The sequence below is a fragment of the Melozone crissalis genome, unplaced genomic scaffold (genome assembly GCF_028551555.1).
Source record: "Melozone crissalis strain CALT ecotype California unplaced genomic scaffold, PUWL_Pcris_2 ptg000042l_1, whole genome shotgun sequence".
NCBI classification, from domain to species: Eukaryota; Metazoa; Chordata; class Aves; order Passeriformes; family Passerellidae; genus Melozone; species Melozone crissalis.
Window position 1 is genome coordinate 8,769,162 of NW_026535820.1, and position 19,750 is coordinate 8,788,911.

Consider the following 19,750-nt stretch of genomic DNA (forward strand, 5'->3'; position numbering starts at 1 on the left):
TTGTTCTGCTTATGCTATGATGTACTTCTCTGCCACAGTTTGACTTTTACTTTTCATAACTGTAGAAGAACTCAGTCTTGTATGGGCCTATATACAAGAAAAAAATGGCACCACATGGTTTTAAAAATGGGGTTCATGCAACTTTTATTTTCTGCAGGAAATTCAATGTCATGATAGAGAAAAGAACTACTATAATTTTGGAAATAAATTTTCATGAGACTTCTCTTACTTTTTCTGTTTACTCCTTAAGAACCGACTGCATGATCCTCACACGAAAGAAATTCATTTCATGATCAAAATTCCCCTATTCTTTTGCAAATAAAGAAATATTAATGCTTTGAGAATATGGTGAGAGCAACAGTGACATGGTAAGAAGAAATAAATGGTTTGTGGGGGAAGGCTGCATATTTAAATTACAAAGTCCTTTCATTCTATGAGGACATCATGTTCTTCTTGGGCTGGTCTGGTGAAAGAGAAAGAAGCAAGAAAATTTCTTCTTATATTTAGTTAGATGCTAGTTTCTATGGAGACAAGTTTCTCCAGTCATTTTTATTTGCAGGCATTAATAGCATAAACAATAGAGAGCAGCAAGGGTTTAACCGTGGATTGAACCCCATATTGAGCATATTCTGTAGGGAGAAAAATGAATGTCTAAATTGGATACAGGAGCCATTATAGAATCTCGTTAACATTCAGTCTTGTTAACTGGACTCTGGAAGTACAAAGCAAAAAACCTGAAGAGTCACATATTTTCATACCCTGTATCCTCTTTTCAAACGTGTTTTGTACAGAAACCTGAGAGGGCAGCATCATCTGCCCTCTGGCTGTCCCTGTACAGCTGGTGACACACATTGCTGTGCATTAATTACCCACCTCTGCTTTCACGGGCACCCACAGAGAGGCTGGTGGTTCCCAAGCCTGAGGCTGTGACAGGCTATTCCAGGAGAGGTGAAAGCAATGGAATAAGCTACTTTTTCTAGTGCAATTGAAGTAATTTGGCATGAATGCGAAGACCTATATAATTTTGTGAATTTGAGTGATCAAAAAGGGAAAAAAAGAGCAGCTACTTTCAAGTATCAGGCAATCCAATTTCCCTGAGAGCTTTTTTTCAGACTTTCCTTTCTCCTCTCCCTGCACATACTTTGATTTCCATTATATTATTTCTAACTGAACAAACAATTCACAGTGAACATTTACGTATGTCTCTTATATATGCAGATCGGAGTATTAACTTTCTTGAGTTTTCAGGGATTGGGGGAGAGAAGAACTGTTACTTTTCAAACACTGAATTGCTCAGTGGCATTATAGAACAATACTTAATACCTGAAACCCCAGTTTCATTATTTATCTGTTTAATTACATGGAGGAATTGACCTTAAAAAGAAGAAGAATCTCCATGGATGCTGGAAAAGAAATGTTAAGTAAATATTTTTAAATTAATTCAGAATATATTGCCCAGTTAATTTATGAAGATTACTTAATTAAACTACATTTGCCTGTTTGAGCTTAGACAGATACTCCACTTATTAAATAAGCAGGAATGCACCTTTTTTTCCATTTTTCGAAAAATATGACACAAAAATGGTGGCCTTAATCTGAAACTCAGAGGCAGCAAATAGAGGAATTTGATATTCAGAGTTAAAAATATTTTCTAAATATCAGCAAAACACATTCAAGGGCTCTGCCAGGCACACGCACCTTTAAAATAGAAGAGACAAGACACAGCTGATGCTTGCCCAATTGTGTGCTTTCAGAAATTCCATACTTAATATCTAACTGCATCTGTGGAAGGTAGGCAAGTGTAATCTGGTTTCCTTGTGTTCTCTGGCTGGATTGTCTGGTCCTTGCAGAGCATGAATCTGCATGGTTGCAGGTCAGACACCCTCTCATCTATTAGGGACAGCATTGACATAAACGCTGTTTTTGCAGAGCAGCCTTTTCCTCAGCAGAGCCACTAAAGTCACCTCTCTCTCCTGCTGTTGAGATTTTTTTTTTTCCTACCCAGCCATCCACTCCCATAAAACCTGGAGTAGCTTTATATCCCTGGGGCAGCAGCTGCCCTGCAGCATTTGACTGAAGCAGAGCAAAATGTCCAGGACTGAGGCTGAAGAGCAGACTTGCAGATGAAAAGACATCCCATAAACCTCATGTCCTCAAGAAAGTGACAACTAGATAATTGGAATAGACTCTTTTCCCTCACAATTTGCCAGCCTGAAGCCTTCAGTTATAGAATGTGATACAGAGATAATATATCTTATGGAGTTAATTTGTTCTGACCACTGCCTGTATCATTTCTGGGCATGAATCAGTTAGTTATTTCCTTTTCCCCCTTCACATGGAAGCTCTCTGATCATTGGCATACACATTTTTCTAACCCACACAGCTTATTCCACTTTATAGCTGAAAGCCATCAAATTGATCAAGGTTTACAAAAAAAAAAATACTGTATTTTTTTTAATAGTTATGTAGATATTAGGATTTAATCTGGAAGTTAAATGAAGCAATATCACCAAAATTTCTTAACTAGAATATCATAAATAAGAGGGATTCAAGGAGGAATGTGCTGTCAGCCAGCTTGGAGGATGAGGATCAGTAAAATAGAGAAATAAAAAACTCAGTGCAGAAAAGATGGGTGAAACTGCAGCAGGATTTTGCAGAGGCTGGGGAAAGGAAGCTGCCAGGTGATGAGCTGAGGAGAAGGAGGAGGAGGAAGAGAGACCTGAGAGAAACCAGAGGAGAGTGTGTGCAGAAATTCAGGAAAAGGCCTCACAGTGCAAAACTTAAGCCAGGCCAGCTATTCCCAGGGACAAGTGGGGTTTGTTGGGGCACTGGGTGCGCACAGGAAGGACACCCATGTTTGCCACATGCAACTTGTGGCCAAGTCCCAGTGCAGTAGTGGCTGCCCTGTGCAGGACAGAGCTCATGAAGACAAGGGGAAAAGATGGAAAGAATAAAATAAAGAGTTGGGAAAATAGCACAGCTGAGCTGATGGTGATGAGCAGTATAACAGTGAGATGGTGGAGGCTACACAAAACAACTTGAGGCATGAATGACCTCGGAGAGGTGAAAATTCACTGAAAAAGGTGGAAAAGGGGGAGAGTAGAAAATAGTGTGTAAAGATTGTGCAATATAATTGAGCATGTTTTTTATAAATCAAGGAATTTCTTCCATTTTTAAGAAAAAAACTGGCATCTTCATTATGACATACCTCTTTCTATAGATTTATAAATTCAGCTCTCCACTCGAAAAGACTTGCTGTCATATAACTTGAAGCCTTTTTGAAATCTACCATAAAGTACAGCACAGCATCTATAGGTGATAAAAGGAGGAGCAGTAAGCCTTGTGCACAGGACAAAACTCAGTCACAACAGTCATCTGACCTTTCTGTTTGGCACAGCTGTACATGTCCATGTCCCAAGTTAACAAACTGTTGGCTCCCTGATGTGCCTGCAATTCCTCTTTGCAAATACCATATATCCAGCATATTGCAGCTTTCCAAGACCTGTGGCAAAGCAATTAGAAAGAAAATTGGTGCATTATCGATTGCAAACTTAGCATGGCCTTAGGCAGTTACTTACAATGATCAGACTGCTCCCTTTCTCTCCACTAATTTTCTGCTCGAGTAATCAAGGAATAACTTTGGATTAAAGACAGAGGGTATTTGACAGCTTTGTTACCCAGTTGTTGTGCTCAGGAATTCAAATGTATCTCATATGTCAGGGAAGATTTTTCCTGATGCTCTTTTTCTGGGAAACTTAGGAGGCTTGCTGTCACTGTCTCAGTGGTGGCTCCACAGAATGCACTCTGGTAAAGCTGATTTTCATGACAGTAAGATGTCTTTTTTTCCCTACTTGGCAAAACTCTCTTTCTTCCCACACTGTTAAAACAGAAACATGAATAAAGATTTTCCAGGCTCATTTACTGGATGCTGTAAAGGAGCACACAATCTGCAAAGAGTAGAATAGTTACTGCCTTTAACTGAGCTTTCCTGCTAACCTACTCTACATAAGACACAAACAACACATAAAATTCTGCATAAAACATAAGTTGTTATTATCAAGCAAATGAAAAGATAAGTTGCCATTCTTCATCTCAATGAACTGTAAAAGAATGCTAAAACTTTAATGAACCTCTACACAGCTGATCCAGCTAAAAGTATGCTCCTGAACATGAGTACTAGAGCTCCTCTCAACTGACAGTGCTTATGGAAGTGGAAATATTTATTTACAAGTCCTTAGCACTACATTTCCAGAGTTCTTAGAATAACAAGGAAACACTTTATCCACCAAGCTGAAAAATCACCATTCTCTGATGATTTGACCATCTATGAAATGAAAAGCAGAGCTGAGTTCATGCTGAAAAACTCACTGTGTTTCATCGTGCCAAAGGGTATATCTGCTCACTGGCTCTAACTCAAAGAAACAGAGACATTGACTTTTACCCAAACTGTAGAGAACATCACAAGATTTTGAGGCAGTCAATGCTTATATCCAATCTGCATGGGATTTTTCAACGTTTGTTTATATAGCCTACCACTAGCAGAAAATAAAAATCCTTCTAGATAATATGTTTTGGATACTGAGTGAGAGGAGATACTTCTTGCAGTTGTTGAAGACCTATAAACAGTTACTCCATCCTCACTAGCAGAAAATTCTTCTGGGGAGGGCATTGAATAATACATGTTTGCACATGCAAGTAATGCAACAGAGAGGTTTGATAAGAACCTTTGGTTTGATAAGTCTTTGGTCTGCAGACCTTAGCACCAGCTCTTCAGTGGCTTGTGGCAGACCCTAGGGCAATCTACACACTGCACCAACAGGGTCAGTGGAGTGGGTCAACTGGACAGAAACGGGCAGTCTCCACTAGCACTTTTTTTTCTGATGAGGAAAGAATCTCCTCATTGACCCCCTATGGCTGACCCCAGAGTACCTTGGAGCACACAAACCAGTTTTTCTCCAATGAACCCAGCCAGAGCAGCAGCCCATCCAACACTGCAGCCACTCCTGGGTGTGGGGACACAGGGGCTGCAGAGGAGCTGGCCTGCAGCACACCTCCCTCCTCTGCTTTCTTCAGGTCTCCATCTGGAAACACCAGATGCCTCCTGCTGTGCACTGCAAGATAAGTGGAGCCAATTGACCCCAGGCCCTACTGATCTGACAGATGTGCTAGGCCAGGGAAGAAGAGGATGGCCACGTGGACCATTGCTCTCTAGTGGCTACAGCTCCCCGGCCCATAAGTGTACTGGGTATTAAAATTTGACACATCAAATGGAGAATGTTGTTAGTTGAGATGTTGGAACCCAGGAGATTCCTCTGGCTGCCCTGGAGGTCTTGAGACCCTGATAGGGGGCTCAGAGACCTTGGCACGGAGTCAAAAACACCTGTGCCTTCGATTTTAGCCCTTGGAAACAATTATCAACTTTGTGTAAGGAGTTACGAGCCACAACAGTTTGAATAGAATGATAGTGAATTTATCACAGGATGAACTATAGAATTTTGGGGTTTTAGAAGGGTGGCTCAGGAAGCAAGGTGGAAGAATCTGGGCATGTCTATCTTTCTCCTTCTCCTTCTTGGCCTCCATCTTCTGCTGTGATGGTGGCACTTCAGAATTGGTTTAGAGTAGAGACAAGCTGTCTAACATAGGTGATAGGTATTGGAAAATTGTTGTAAATAAAGTACACATAGTTTTTTATAAAAGATAAGACTGCCCTGAGGTGAGGCAGTGCGCCTCAACTCTGACCTGCCAGACAGACCTCAGCGGGTTGGAGAAAAAATGTTATAGATAAAAAATAATAAACAACCTTGAAAAGCAGAGAAGGAATCTCATCTTCTTCAGTCTTGGGACTGGGAAAAGGAGACTTTCTAACACCTCGAGGTCATCTTGACACCAGAGACCTTGTCATTGGGAGAGGGATGTGGTGAGTTCATATGGCTGCTTCATCAGTGTTGTTATTTTCTACTTTTGCCCTGGTTTATTTTACTTTTCAGTCAGCAGAAAATGCAGCAGCTGCCATCTCAAGAAGAGGCCTGCATGGAGAGTCCCTGCCTCTCCCCATAGTGTCAGTGGCAGCAGAATCCTTTCCTGGGTCAGGCTATGGAAGTGCTTGGAGAGAAGGCAGGGGGAAGTCAATTCCTACAGATCTGCCTCGTGTCTGCCCCACTGCAGAACCCCCCTCTAAATGAACTTTATTTCTCTTTCAGTTCTACAAACTGCTGCGACAGCAGAGGGAGGCTTTTAACACTGATATTTATTCTCTCACAGCAATGTCCACACAGAGTTTGCTGACTCAAGCATTGTACAAGAAGGGTCCAGCTCTGCCTACAATGCTGCAGCTGTATCAAGAGAAAGGAGATGTGGCTTGCTCGCCCTTTGTGTGGGATGGCACAGCAGTGTTTGAAGAGGCCTCTGTTCTCTCTCAAATAATAGCACTGACAGCTCATTCAGAGTACTTGATAGGGACAGCATCAACAGAGGATGATGCTAGTTCTGAACGTGCTAGTTCTGTGCTGGAACACAGAATTTTGCTGTTTTTCTTGGATTTTTTCAGTTTCCTTGTGGATGTTGTTCACCATAATGTCATCAAAGGTATTGTCTGAAGAAAAGAAAAAAGGAACCTGCAAAAGTATCACATGTACAACAACAGTAACAGCAAAAAAGGCTAACAGCTTTCACGTGACAGTAAAAACAGCTTAATAATTTATTTGGCAAGAAGAACAGGATTGAAGCAAATAAAACCCATTTTCACAGAGGTGATTAAACAGAAGTGTGCTGCAGGTACAGTTAAGCACAGTTAAGGTTTCAAGCACAGCTGTCAAAGCTAGAACATTGGCTGTTCCCCAGTGTCTGTGTCCTTATCTTCTACTACAGTATCTGAACAGTGCAGGTTCACTTCAAATTAAGCTGTTTCCAAGTAGCCATGCTCCCTGAAATGTGAAAGTTTATATAATAATGGCTTTTGATTTTTCTCAGATTGGTCAAATAATGACATATCCTAAGAAGGATTTTATTTCTATTAAAATTACTTGGTTTTACTGGCAAGAACTCCAAAAGAAAAATGTAGCATAACAAGAGATCAGCTCTGGTCCTGAAATGACCTAAGCATTTCTTAACTTTCTCACAGTTAATACTTCGTAATCCCTTGACTGCTAGCTAATTTAATTTTTGTGCTAGAAAAAAATAATGAAAATGAATGATTCATTTTTGTGTTGAACGGATTTTATTTTTTAATATCACTGGTGAAGACAATTATTTGCAGCCTTCTTAAAAGGTAGAAGTATATAATAGGACTTGAAGTATTAATGCAAATTAATGCGGTCACAATTGCTCGCATTCACTCCTTTTGTCAACAATATGAGTAAGTGATTAAGCTATTTTCTATTATATTTTCTTTTCAGCCCAGGAACATATAATTTTTGAGAATATATTTCTTCAATCTTCACTGACAGAACAGATATATAATTTTTGGCAAATCTACTATTGATCTTTGACCCAGACTTGAAAGACAGGATTACTGAAATATTTAAGTTACTTTAGCTTAAGATAGCAACCCTTCCTAGACAGACAATTTAAAAAATCTATCAGAAATCACAGATAATTTTGCTATTTATAGCTGTTATCCTTTTCATATCATGAGTAACTTGATTGCTTGCAACTGGTTCTCAGTTTTCAATGATCATGAATGACTCTATACATGAATTCTTCTCAAAAATAGCAGGCTGATCAGAACAGTGTAATGAAAATTATTTTGAGATGGAGAAAGAAAAATTTATCAATTTTTGTGATGATGTCACGAAAGCATCATTTTCTTGGAATTTCTGAGAAAGTTTTTGTGAGAAAAATTTCTTTGCATTGGAGAAAGTTCTCTGTAGTACTAATTTAGACTCTTTCCCCCTTCTAGAAAAATCCAGTCAGTAGGAGGTGTTCTCTATCTTTTTCTCCTTATAAGATCCAACAGAGTATTTTTTAACTCTTCCATTGTATCTTTCCACCCATAGGCCACAAAGGAGGAAACAAAGACAAGTTTTCATACAGTTTTAAGTGAAATTATTATTTCAGAAACATAAGAACTTCACTTAAGTAGAACTTAACTTTGTCTTGGAAATAAAATGCATTTTCTGTGGGTTGATATAAAAATATCTGAACATAGTTGAAGGGAGGAAAGGACAAGTAATCTCTTGTGTACATCCCAAATCCTCAGATGGCATTTGCTATATTTTATGGTTCAGTATTGCTGTTGGAATCTCAGTAGGCACTATTAAAAGAGATCAGTTTTCAAAATTTTAGATTTGGGTTTGCAAGAATGCTGTAGGAAGCTGCTAAGCAGAATAGCAAAGCCAGGGAAGTTAAATGGGCTTTTTACTCCTGAATAGTTTTTATATGGCATTGCAATCTGTTCTGTTAAAAATTAGATCACTTCAGACAAATTTATAACAGGAAGGAGAAGGCAGTATTTAGTAAAGAGAGAAAACAAAAGATACCAGATGCAATACAAATATGAGGGGTTTTTTTTCCTGATAAAGTTTTCATAGAAAATAGTTTGTTTGACAGCTGAAGGATGCTGAAGTTTTAAAATCACACAATTCCAATATCTTGGAAAAATAAACCTCACTGCTATTACTGTTATAATTCTATGTGGATTGTACAAACTTTAGGAGTCAAGTAACATGTTTTCGGTCTCCCAGGATGACATTCTGAAGTAGGATTTTAGGATTAATCTTCTCTAAATAATTCAAGAATATTCTTTCCCACAGAAAGAACAACATGCAAAGAAATGGTGCAGGCAGTTGTACAAACCATGGAATATTCAATTCAATGAGTTCTTCACTACTGCAATGTGTTGAAGGTGGTGCAGATGATGGTTACACAAAAGACTGAGACTCAGGGTTGTTTAAGACATTTAAAGTCAGGAACACATTAATTTTAAAAGAATATTCACTAAGATGGGCTGACTAGGGCTGGTATTGGTACATCAGGGTTTCGGGTTTCCAGCTTTCCTTTTCTGGGCTGTTGAATACAGGTAGGTGACTCCCAAACAATCTTTTCATATCTAAATCAGCATTCATTATAAGTGCTCTTTACCATCAGACAAGGAAATGTGCATGTGGAAGAAAACAACAGCAGCTGTTGAGCAGGATCCACACTATTGTGAGGTCTGATATGAATGGGGCAGGGGACAAGGGTTGCAATAGCTGGGTAAGGCTCTCACATTCCTTGAAAACACCTGCAGGGATCCACAGCAGATCTGATAGGTACTCCCCAGCTCTTTTTAATCTGCTTTACACCCACAGAATTTTCTTTTAAACTCACAACAATAATTTGCTGCTTCTAAACAATTCCCTACTTTGAAAAGCATATTCAACCAAGTTGTAATTATTGTTGTTTTGAGGGCTGCAGGTTAAAGCAGAATAAGATTAATCCCCTTTGGTTGAAAAAAAAAAATTATAGTGTAACTATGAAATATTTTTGCTAAATAAAAATATTAAACTAGATTGAAATGTTAATTGCTAAAAATATTTTAATGTCTGCTGCTTGGGGACTGTATTCTGGGATCCTGAATCATAATAATTAAGGTATTTCAACTTTTTGGATCCCTTCAGTATCAGGTAATGGGCCACAACAACAGAAAGTGTCCTGGCAGCCCCAGATTTATCTAAGCAGCAATTCCATGGTCAGTGTGAAGAGGCTGGTAAATTCAAGGAGAGCAAGGGAAAGGTGCATTGCAGGGCTGTGATATGTGTGTTTCCAGGCACTTCAGCAATCCACAGATGTGTAAGGACAGGACTGGCTGGGGAGTCCTCATTCTGAGGAGAATCAAAATAAATTTGGAAGAACTCCTTCTTCTCCTAATTTGTGTAAGCATAATTTAGAACTAATAGCCCCACACATTTCAGTGGGAATTGTTCTATACAATACAAACTTAGCTGAACCTTAACAGACATTTTGCCTATAAATATTCAAATGTACCTGGGATAGGCTGGGATTTGGTTTGGACCAGCTAAATCAGTTTTCTCATGCTGTCAGAACTTCAGATCTAGAATGAGAGCAGAATGTATGAAATGAATATTCTCCAGTGTACATACAGGCTGGCTGCTGGCTAAGATGCATGGGTAGCAGAACAAATTCAGATTAAACTGCAATATATATTGACCAGCTGGAGCAGCAAGCTTTGCAGACAAGTGTAAGGTTTTCCTTTAGAAAGAAGTTTAAGAAGGAATGGAGTCATACAGTCCAGGCCTGCAGGCATCTTCTCAAGGCACTGTTGAAATAAAGGAGCAGCAAGCCAAGTAAAGGGCAACTTGCTGTTGGGCAGGGCAAGCTGCAAGTGCTGCAAACTCAATATGAAGAGATCCAGTCAGGCATCTTTTGTGAAGAGGAAAAGATTAATGCTCTGGTTTGAATTAATATGAATGGATATGCCCAGAAATCCTGTTCTGAAGAAAAAACCTCAGTGCAAAATGTGTAAAACCTGTGTTACATGTCTAGTGGCACTGCTGAAGGAATCAGAGTTACTCCAAAGTTTAAGTCCCACCATTTACATTTCAGACATGGGTTTCAGCAGACTGTAGTGTGCCTAGGAGCCTGCAGGACTTACCCAAAAACTATGCAAGTGACCAGAAATCTCCCCAGTGATTTAAATGGGTTTGGTTGAAGCCAAATAAGCCACGTCCAGACTCCAGAGCAAGTGTAGGATGACATGTGCATGTGTGTGTGTGCAGTGGGGAAGCAGCACACGCGCAGATCCTGCTGTGAAATCATAAAAGGAAGCAGCTGGTGAACTAACCCACAGAGATTTGGACTCCTCAGGGTAATTAATCTTGTATAAAATATGAAGCTACAAACAAGGGAAAGCTAATATCATGGTAGAGTCATAAGCATATGCCACTTGAACCTGACATGGCAACACCACAGCCTTAATTCTGGGTTTAAGTCATCAGCACATGTCAACAGCAGGCACTGCTCCAGTGAAATGCAAGACAAGAAAAATATGCTCCACCTGAATATGGACTTTGGCCTAATAAAATATTAGACAATATACAATAACATCCCTAAGCCCTAAATAAGAAGTAAATTCAGCCCAAAATTAAATGCACAAACTTTATTTTTTACCATTTTTTCACCTTTTATTTCTGTATTGCCCTGTGGTTCAAGTTAATAATTTTGTTCTAGCCAATATTTTGCTAAAAATATTAAATGCACCAGAAAGAAGTAAAAACCTTGTACTTGCTCATAAACTTGATGAAAGTAAGGCACAATAGTCCTAGCTATACCCTGAAAACTTATTCATTTCCACAGTTCCTTCTAAGTCTGGACTATTGAAAAATGGTGCTGCCAGAGAAGCTACATGGGCCACCTCTAACTATTGTGTTTACTATTTAATTTGTTTTTCTGAACTTTGGTAGGAAAACAGATTAGTCTCATATAAAGAACAGAAGAGAGTTACTCTTAGAAGAGTAGTTTTCCTTCTTCCCTTTGCAAAAATGGAAGTGCAGCAATGCAATGTAAGCCAAGCAACACTGTTTCTCCTCACAGATAAACAATTTTGCTTTGTTCATCTTCCAGTAAGCATATTGTGGGTAACTTCCTAATCAAAGGCTCTCTCTTTTCCCCTTAAAATCAGTTTTTGAAAATGTCACACTTCTACAGGCTCTCCAAATCATGCATGAGAAAGCACGCACCATGTGCAGTTTTTTCTGATATTAAAAACTCCTGCCTGATCTTAATAAAAAAAACTCCCATGAACAGCTAAAATTCAAAATGAGCTATGATTGCAAAATCCCTTTTCCATGCCCAACAACACTATCATCTGCTCGTACATCAAAGCCCCACTGAGGAGATTGTTCTTTATGTGAGACAACAGACAGGATCCTGAAAACTACTGTTTGAAGAATGTGATTATGCATCCTACATAAGAAAACATAAGCCGTGTGGTAAAGGTAGAGGGCAGGTTATTCGAGAAATAAAGGCATACATTGTGCCTTGTTGATTGTATCTGGTGAATGACAATAACACCAAAGTTTAGCTTCATTTAAGGTAAAAGAAAAATAATCTCCCTTTACTTATGACACAATTTTGCCTAGGATCTTTGTTGAAAGACATGATTTTGAACTCCACAGGGTAAAGGTAATTTTGTGTCAGTATATATTGAGGAAACTCAATGGATCAGGTGTCTCAGGAATGTTTCAGCTCTAGCTTACTTTTGCAAGTCCACACCAGGTTTTCCCATGATTCATGCTTTAGTCCCAGTGGGGTATGTAAAGCTCAATTACTGATCCCACTTTTAGCCAGAAAGGATGAGAGTATACCACAGCTTGTAGCTACTTTTTGCTTCAGAAAGAACAAAGAAAGGGATTGGCAAACTTCCTAGCCCAAGAAACCCTCTTTGTGAAGCCAGGATCAAGAGACATAGAGACATGTGCAGACTCCCATTTTGTGCCACCTCTGCCATTAGAACTTCTGCATTTCCCGTGCCTGAAATCTGACAACCTTAATGAAGAAATGAATAATGAAGAGTGAATTGCTATTGTGTTTTAGTGTTAAGAAAAACCATTTTCAGAAGGAATTCTGTTCAACAAGCCATGAGAAGATTAAATTTTTTTAATCTATTTCCTTCCTACTCTTCTTAGACTGCTGCTACCAGGAGATCAAGTTAAATGTCAATTTCAAATAGTATTTTTCAAATGTCTTTTTTATTAGCAGCTACTTGCCATATTTGAATAGTGGTTGTGCAAGGTTTGCTTCAACTATTCATTTTTCAAGTATCTGCTATGTCCCACCCTACTGTTTTTCCTCTCCAAATAGGATAGTTGCAATTTAAAATCAAGGACTGAAGAATAATGAATTTTTATTGAAAATTTTCAAATTAGCAATTATGAGGACTTCAATCTGTGAAGTTTCAAAATTTGAAGAGTTTTCTCAATACAGTGGGATAAATATATAATATTTTAACTTCTTTCTTTGCTGCTTTTGTTCATGAAGATCTTCCCGAAACAGGAAGAATCAGGAAGAACCAGGAAGAACCAGAAAGAACCAGGAAGAATCAGAAACAATGAAAGACAAATATTTGGTCAGGAAATATGTCTGTTAATAAGCCAAAGATGCGAAGTTGTACCACGACTTTGGCAGTCCGTGGACAGAGCTCATCTAGACTATATAAAAGTTGTAATTGTTTTTGAAAAATCATACTAGCATGAATCACAAGATTAAGCTATTTACCAAGGAACAAAATCCCGGATATAAGTGAATTAGTAGTCAATAATCTAATAGCCTTAAAAAGGGTTATTGGATGTATACTCCAAGACTAATAGATAGTCTTCCTCATCATTTAATAAAGCTTGAATAATGTGGTCTAAGGGAACAATCCTTCTGTAGACAGGATCATAGACATGATAATACATTTTGTAGCAGAACACACGATTTCATTTTTTACTGCCTTTCACCTCCTCAAATTCATATATTTTCAGATAGAAAAGCAGAAGTTAAACAGAATTTCCAAAACCAGATAGCAGATATGTTAGTTGGGAAATTCTTTATTATTCTCTCATTTGTTAAACACGTTTATTTACATATCAATTACAGGATTCATCACACATAATTATTAATGCTTAATTCCACTATATGGAAACTTGAATTCTGAGCTTTTAAAAGTTATTTAAGAGCATAACTATACCAAAAAAAGCCCCTAATTTTCATTGTTTCAGTGATTCTACTGCTAGTCCAAAAGAAATGCTTGTTAACTTGAATGAGTAACAAAGCTAAGCTAATGTTAAGCACAAAAATTATACACAATCCAACATGTACATAAACTAATAGCTGTCTTTGCAGACATTTGGATACTAAAATTAAAATATAAACTAGGCTTTTATGTTAAAGGTCTCAAGTGATAATCATTTGGTTTGAGCTTAGTTTAGATGTTTTGGAAAAAAAAGAATAACCACACCATGATACTTCTCTTCTTAACACTTTGTTATCACTTGTTTGCTGCTTATTTTGCCACAAGAAATTGCAAAGGTCTGTCATTCCCCATGATTGTTCATGCAATCAAACAAGGAAGGAAACTTGACCCTGAAAATTTCTGTCTATGAAGAGGTGGTTGAAAAGTTTCCCAGCTGTGTCATATGTATACTTTATTGTTAAATGCCACTGAATGCTCAAAAGCAATTTATCCTCTTTTAGTTTGAAAACAGTAGTATTAATAACTGCTTTATGAGATAAACAGGTAGATCTATAGAAATTGATAGAAAATTTAGTAGAGTTTTATACAGAAATTGAAAAAAAATTCAACACATTCTTGTCAGCAGGTAAACCAGTCTCTTCACAATGAGCACAGGCTGGACAGTGCCTGGGAGCTGCATGGTGGCTAATGAGATGCACAAGAACTCCTAGCAGAACTTCCAAAACTGGAAAGCAAGTTTGGTAACACCAATCTTGCTACTCCTGAGTCAGTTTTTTTCCCAAAATATGAGTAAAAGACTGTGCTGGTTTTGGCTGGGATGGAGTTAATTTCCTTCACAGTGGCTGGTATGGGTCTGTGTTTTGGACTTGTGCGGAACACAGGGTTGGTACGGTGGTGCTTTTGTTACTGCTGAGCAGAGCTCAGACCTTTGCTGCTTTTTGTGCTGCCACACTGGTGAGGGGGCTGGGGTTGCTTGGGAGGGTGGGAGAAGACACAGCCAGGACAGGTGACCCCAGCTGATCAAAGGGATATTCCAGACCATGTGGCATCATGTTCAGTATAGAAAGTGGGGGAAAGAGGAGGACATTTGAAGTGAGGGTGTTTGTCTTCCCAAGTCACTGTTATGTGGTGGAGCCCTGTTTTCCTTGGGATGGCTGAACACCTGCCTGCCCATGGGAAGCACTGAATTAATCCCTTGTTTTGCTTTGTTTGTGTGTGTGGCTTTTGCTTTCCCTATTATGGTGTCCTTATCTCAACCCATGAAGCTTTTACCCTTCCAACACTCTCCCTGATCCTTCTGGGGAGGGAGGGAGGGAGTGAGCAGCTGAGTAGGGCTCGGGTAATGACTGGGGTTAAAGCACTACACAGACTCATTTTTATATCAGCTATTGGAATGTGAGAAATTGTTGAGATGAATTGGCATATTAGTTTATAAAAACCCCACCTCATGATTATAGGAGCAACACCAGGCACTATTGCTCTGCAGGTGGCAGTTCATGTCTACAAGAATAAGTGAGAAACTCCACCAGGGAGAGGAGCTGGCACTGACCTCCCTTCCCCAGGGGCTGCCCAGTTAAAGCCCATTCATGGATAGGAAAACAGAAGTAAGGGGTTGAGACAGACTTCAGTGGAATTTCATACCCTTCCCATAAAATGCTTTTTAGCCTTCCTGACTCCATGGAAACATAACAGTCAGTAATACCAAAGGGGAAAAGAGTAGTAGCCAAAAGGAACAGAACTGTGGAGGAATCAGGCCTGTGTTAGCAGACAGAAAGGTAATCAAGTGGGGGTTGTGGAGGTGAATAAGTGGATGTCACCTTGGCAACCTGAGATAAACTCATGAAAAATGCAATGGGTTCACTATGAGGGAGAAAATGACAATCGGATTAATATTAAATCAAGATGCTTTTATTTAGTGTAGGTAAACAATTCTCCAAGTGATGTGAATGCATAAAATATTTCTTTATTCTCTTTCCAGAGTGGCCTACACATTCTAGTTATCACTGACATATCAATGTGTTAAACAGGTCAGGGAAATAAGCATGGAAACTGATGCTGATTAAATTTTATTCTGCTTTCTGGTAAACAGTACTACAGTGGAGCTGTTGCCTATTTTATTACTTTTTAATTTGATTTCCTAATCTGATTTTTTACCTGATAGAAGAGCGCTGAAAACAAAAGGTTTATGATTAATATTTGATGGAAAAGTTAGGAAGTGTTTTTCCAGTTCAAGATCTGCATTTTCTTTTATTCTTTTAAGTTCTGGCTGTAGATTCTTTCTGGACTTTTAATTTGCCTCACTGAGATTTGGGAGCTTGATGAGAAATTCTCTTTTCCCTTTTGTGCACTCAATGTGAGACTCACAAAACAGGGGGGGTTTTCAGTCTGCAAAACAGTACAAAATAAAATATAATTTCAGTTCCTGAATAGTTGAGGCTGAGGCAAGATTTCCTGCACTGTTGAGTTGGGGAACACCAGCTTCCTGACAAAACCTGATTCCACTCAATATCCTGGTGATAACCAGGTAAGCCCACAGACAAATTGTCATATATAAAGCCATAATAAATTTTTTTCATCAGCATGGAGACATAAATTTGAACATAAACATTGAAACATAAATTACATCAATTTCTTAAACTTTAGGCATAGGTTTTTCTTTGTTTGTATTGTTTTCTGACCTTTTCCTGTATTTTAGCATCTACCTCTAGCACTCATTATGCATTCACATCTGGACACATGCATGCACTGGTTTTTTTTAATGCATTTATGAGTTAATGTTTTGATTCTTTGAAATTCTTAACAATGTTATATCCCATTGTTTCACTATAACTATTTCTTTGTTACTTTTATAGACAGTGAACTCCCTAGCTTAGCTGTAGTAGGTTTTCCTTTAAGTTGAGCAAGAAAAAATATTGATGGAATGAGAATGACTTGCTAAACAAGGTACTGCCCTGCAGCAAAAAATCTATTAATAATTAATATATATTTTGGCCAAGAATTTACATAGTCATATTTTAGACCCACTAAAGGATCAATTTCGACTGTTTATTCTGATTCACTGAGACAGGGCAGGAACTTTGTTTATCAGCTTCCAAATCTATCCCAAGAATTGCAGAATCAAGCTAGGCTGTTAGTGAGCAATCTTTCAGTGATTTTCAACTAAAGTTGGAAAACTATGAGAACTGCAGCACAAGGCCTTAGGTTAAAAAACCCTCACATCTACCATTTTTCACTTAAATATATATTTGAAGTTAAAAAAATTTTGTAGACTCCAGTGCAGGAAAGTATCATTGTTGAGAACTGCACTTGACTCACTGTAAAGACTCATACAATGATGATTTAACACTTAATCCTTATATTCAAAGTACTTCATCTTGCTTATCAGACTTGACAAACCATAAATTTTCAATCCACTGGTAGCACTCCACACCCAAAGGAAAGCATCTGCATGTATCTTTCCTTGGGAATAATATTTGAAGTTGGGATGCATCCTTTAGTGTAGGAAATAGCTTCCTCTTAGACACAAATTGATTGCCTCTGGCAGGGAAAGGTATACTTCAAATGAGTAAATATATAATAAAAGCAGTTGATTGAAATGCTGGTGAATTTTCTAGAACATCTATTTTGCAGTTTTTTTAACAGACAACATAGTTTTGGGCTATTTTCTTAAACTAAGAGACAGGCCTGGGACTGAAGCTTGCAGATGTGTACACCAGCTCTTGCACTAACCTTACCAGTGTATTTATAGCCAAACTTGCTGTGGGGTTGCTTCCAGGCACCAAAAAACATCCCCTCTCTCCAGAGACATTTTTTTCCCCCAAAACACACCAGGGAATAATTTATTGCTCACCTCCCTGTGGGATTTCAGCACCTCAGGACTGAGGTGCAGAGAGACCGAGACCACCCTTGGGGGGCTCAGGAGTCCTGGAATGTTGCCAGAAGTGTCTGGTGGCTGGACTTTGATCCTACACGGGAGACAACACCTGTATGAGGATGGGAGGATTTCACTGGGGTAAATGGTGAAAGGATAAGTTAATTAGAGTGTAAAACACAGGGTTTAGGATTTCTGTACAGGGGGGTCTAGAGAAGTAAGATGGAGGAATTGGGGCGTGTCCTGTCCTTCTTCTTCTTCTTCTTGGCCTCCATCTTCTGTGGTGATGGTGGCACTTTGGGATTGGTTATTACTAAAAGTGCACCGATCAATAAGGGTAAAAGGTATTGGAAAGAATAGGCAAATATTGTATACGTAATTTTGAGTATAAAGATAAGTGACCGCCCCCGGGGCAAGCAGTGTGCACGTGGCTGGCTTGCTGTGCGGACCTCTGTCAGGCAGAGAGAAAATCTTTTAGATAAACAACCAATAAATACTGAAGTCCGAGAAAGACCTGAAGCTTCTATTTGTCCTTTAGAAGCGTGGGCTGCCCAAGGCCATCTCTGAGCCTTTCCAGGCCATAAAACAGCCAAGAACCGACACCTCCCCACCTCTGCGTTTGGTCCTTGAGAGGCTCAGGACCATGGCAGTGTTCAGTGCTGGCTACATGAACTGGGAGAGAACCATCACTTTCCACATCCCCACAAAAGATTGGGGCAGAATCTCTTCCGACTCCCATTTTACATCTTATCTGAGGACCAATGAGCAAAACAGGAGAGACAAAAACCCAGTCTTGGTCTCAGAGGAGGATTTTATTTCTTTTGCATTGGACAAGCTAAATTCAGCAAGGAAGCTATGTCAACATTCGAATAAAGTGGTGCCAGGAATGGTATAGTAGGATGTTGAAAATGAGAAAAATTTCAACTTTTGCAGCAACTGACAGTCCAACTTTCTTAACATACAGTCAGATTGTTTGAAGTTAGTAACTACAGTTGTATCAGCAGCAGGGGGGCAAACGTACTTGCTTGGTTCTTCATAAATCTGACCCCTGACTTCACTTATTTGAAAGCAAATATTGAAGGTAAGACTTAGTATGAGTACACGCTAATGCCAATTTTCCATTATTTTACATACTAATGGCAAGAATCTCACCCAGAAAACAAATTAATGAAGAATTTAACCTGGAGAAGCTGGAGAAAAAGTACATCGTGTCTGCTTAGCATTTTCTTCAACTTTTCATCTGCTCATGTCATCAGAATAAGCCAGCTGGTAAAATATTTTAGTTCTTTTTTATACCCCTAGCAAGCAGTACTATTATAAAGAAAAAAGATATATACTAGTATCTTAAAAGCTGCTATGTTGGCATGCATTCCTGGAGATTTTTCCCCTCTTTAATGTTAGTTCATTCTTACAAATGCTGATTTAAAATGTCTGCAAGTCTAGTCTTAATAATAGGAGATTCAACTGTTGTCATAAGGAATTTCAAATAATACTAGGGCCAGAAATTTTATTTTAAAAACACACACACAAAAAAAAAATTAAAGAAAACAGGAGCACTATTTACAGCCTCCTCTTACTGTTTGCAGAAATATTTTTGGTATATCAGAGGCTCATAATCCCAACTTGCCTTCATAAGTCATTACAAATGATGACAGACCCTTCTAACAGAACCTTTTATCAATTCAGGCAGGTCAGGATGGCCGAGCGGTCTAAGGCGCTGCATTCAGGTTGCAGTCTCCCCTGGAGGCGTGGGTTCAAATCCCACTTCTGACAGCTTCTTTATGCCACCCAGCTGAGTGGTGCAGCAGACACACCTGAGGGGCAGGAGCCATCCAGAGGGACCTGGACAAGCTCCAGAAGCGGGACCATGGGAATCTAGTGAAGCTTAACAAGATCAGGTGCTGGTGCTGCCCCTGGCTCAGGACAGCCCCCTGTCTCAGCACAGGCTGGGGATGAACACACCCTGAGCAACCCTGCCCAGAAGGACTTGGGGGTGTTGGTGGGTGAGAGGCTGCACATGACCCAGCAATAGCACTCACAGCCCAGAGAGCCAAACGTGTCCTGGGCTGCAGCCTGGGCAGCAGGGACAGGGAGGATGTTCTGCCCCTCTGCTCCACTCAGGTGAGAGCACACTGCAGTGCTGCATCCAGCTATGGGGTCTCCCCTAAGGAAGGACATCACCCTGCTGCAGGAGAGGCCACCAAGTT

At 39.3% G+C, this 19,750-nt stretch overlaps 1 non-coding gene across 1 annotated transcript; it reads left to right on the plus strand.

Moving 5' to 3' along the window:
* The first annotated feature begins 19,233 nt into the window (after positions 1–19,233).
* TRNAL-CAG (transfer RNA leucine (anticodon CAG)) lies at positions 19,234–19,316 on the plus strand. Its single transcript has one exon. It is a non-coding gene; the product is annotated as a tRNA-Leu (tRNA).
* Positions 19,317–19,750: the final 434 nt, after the last annotated feature.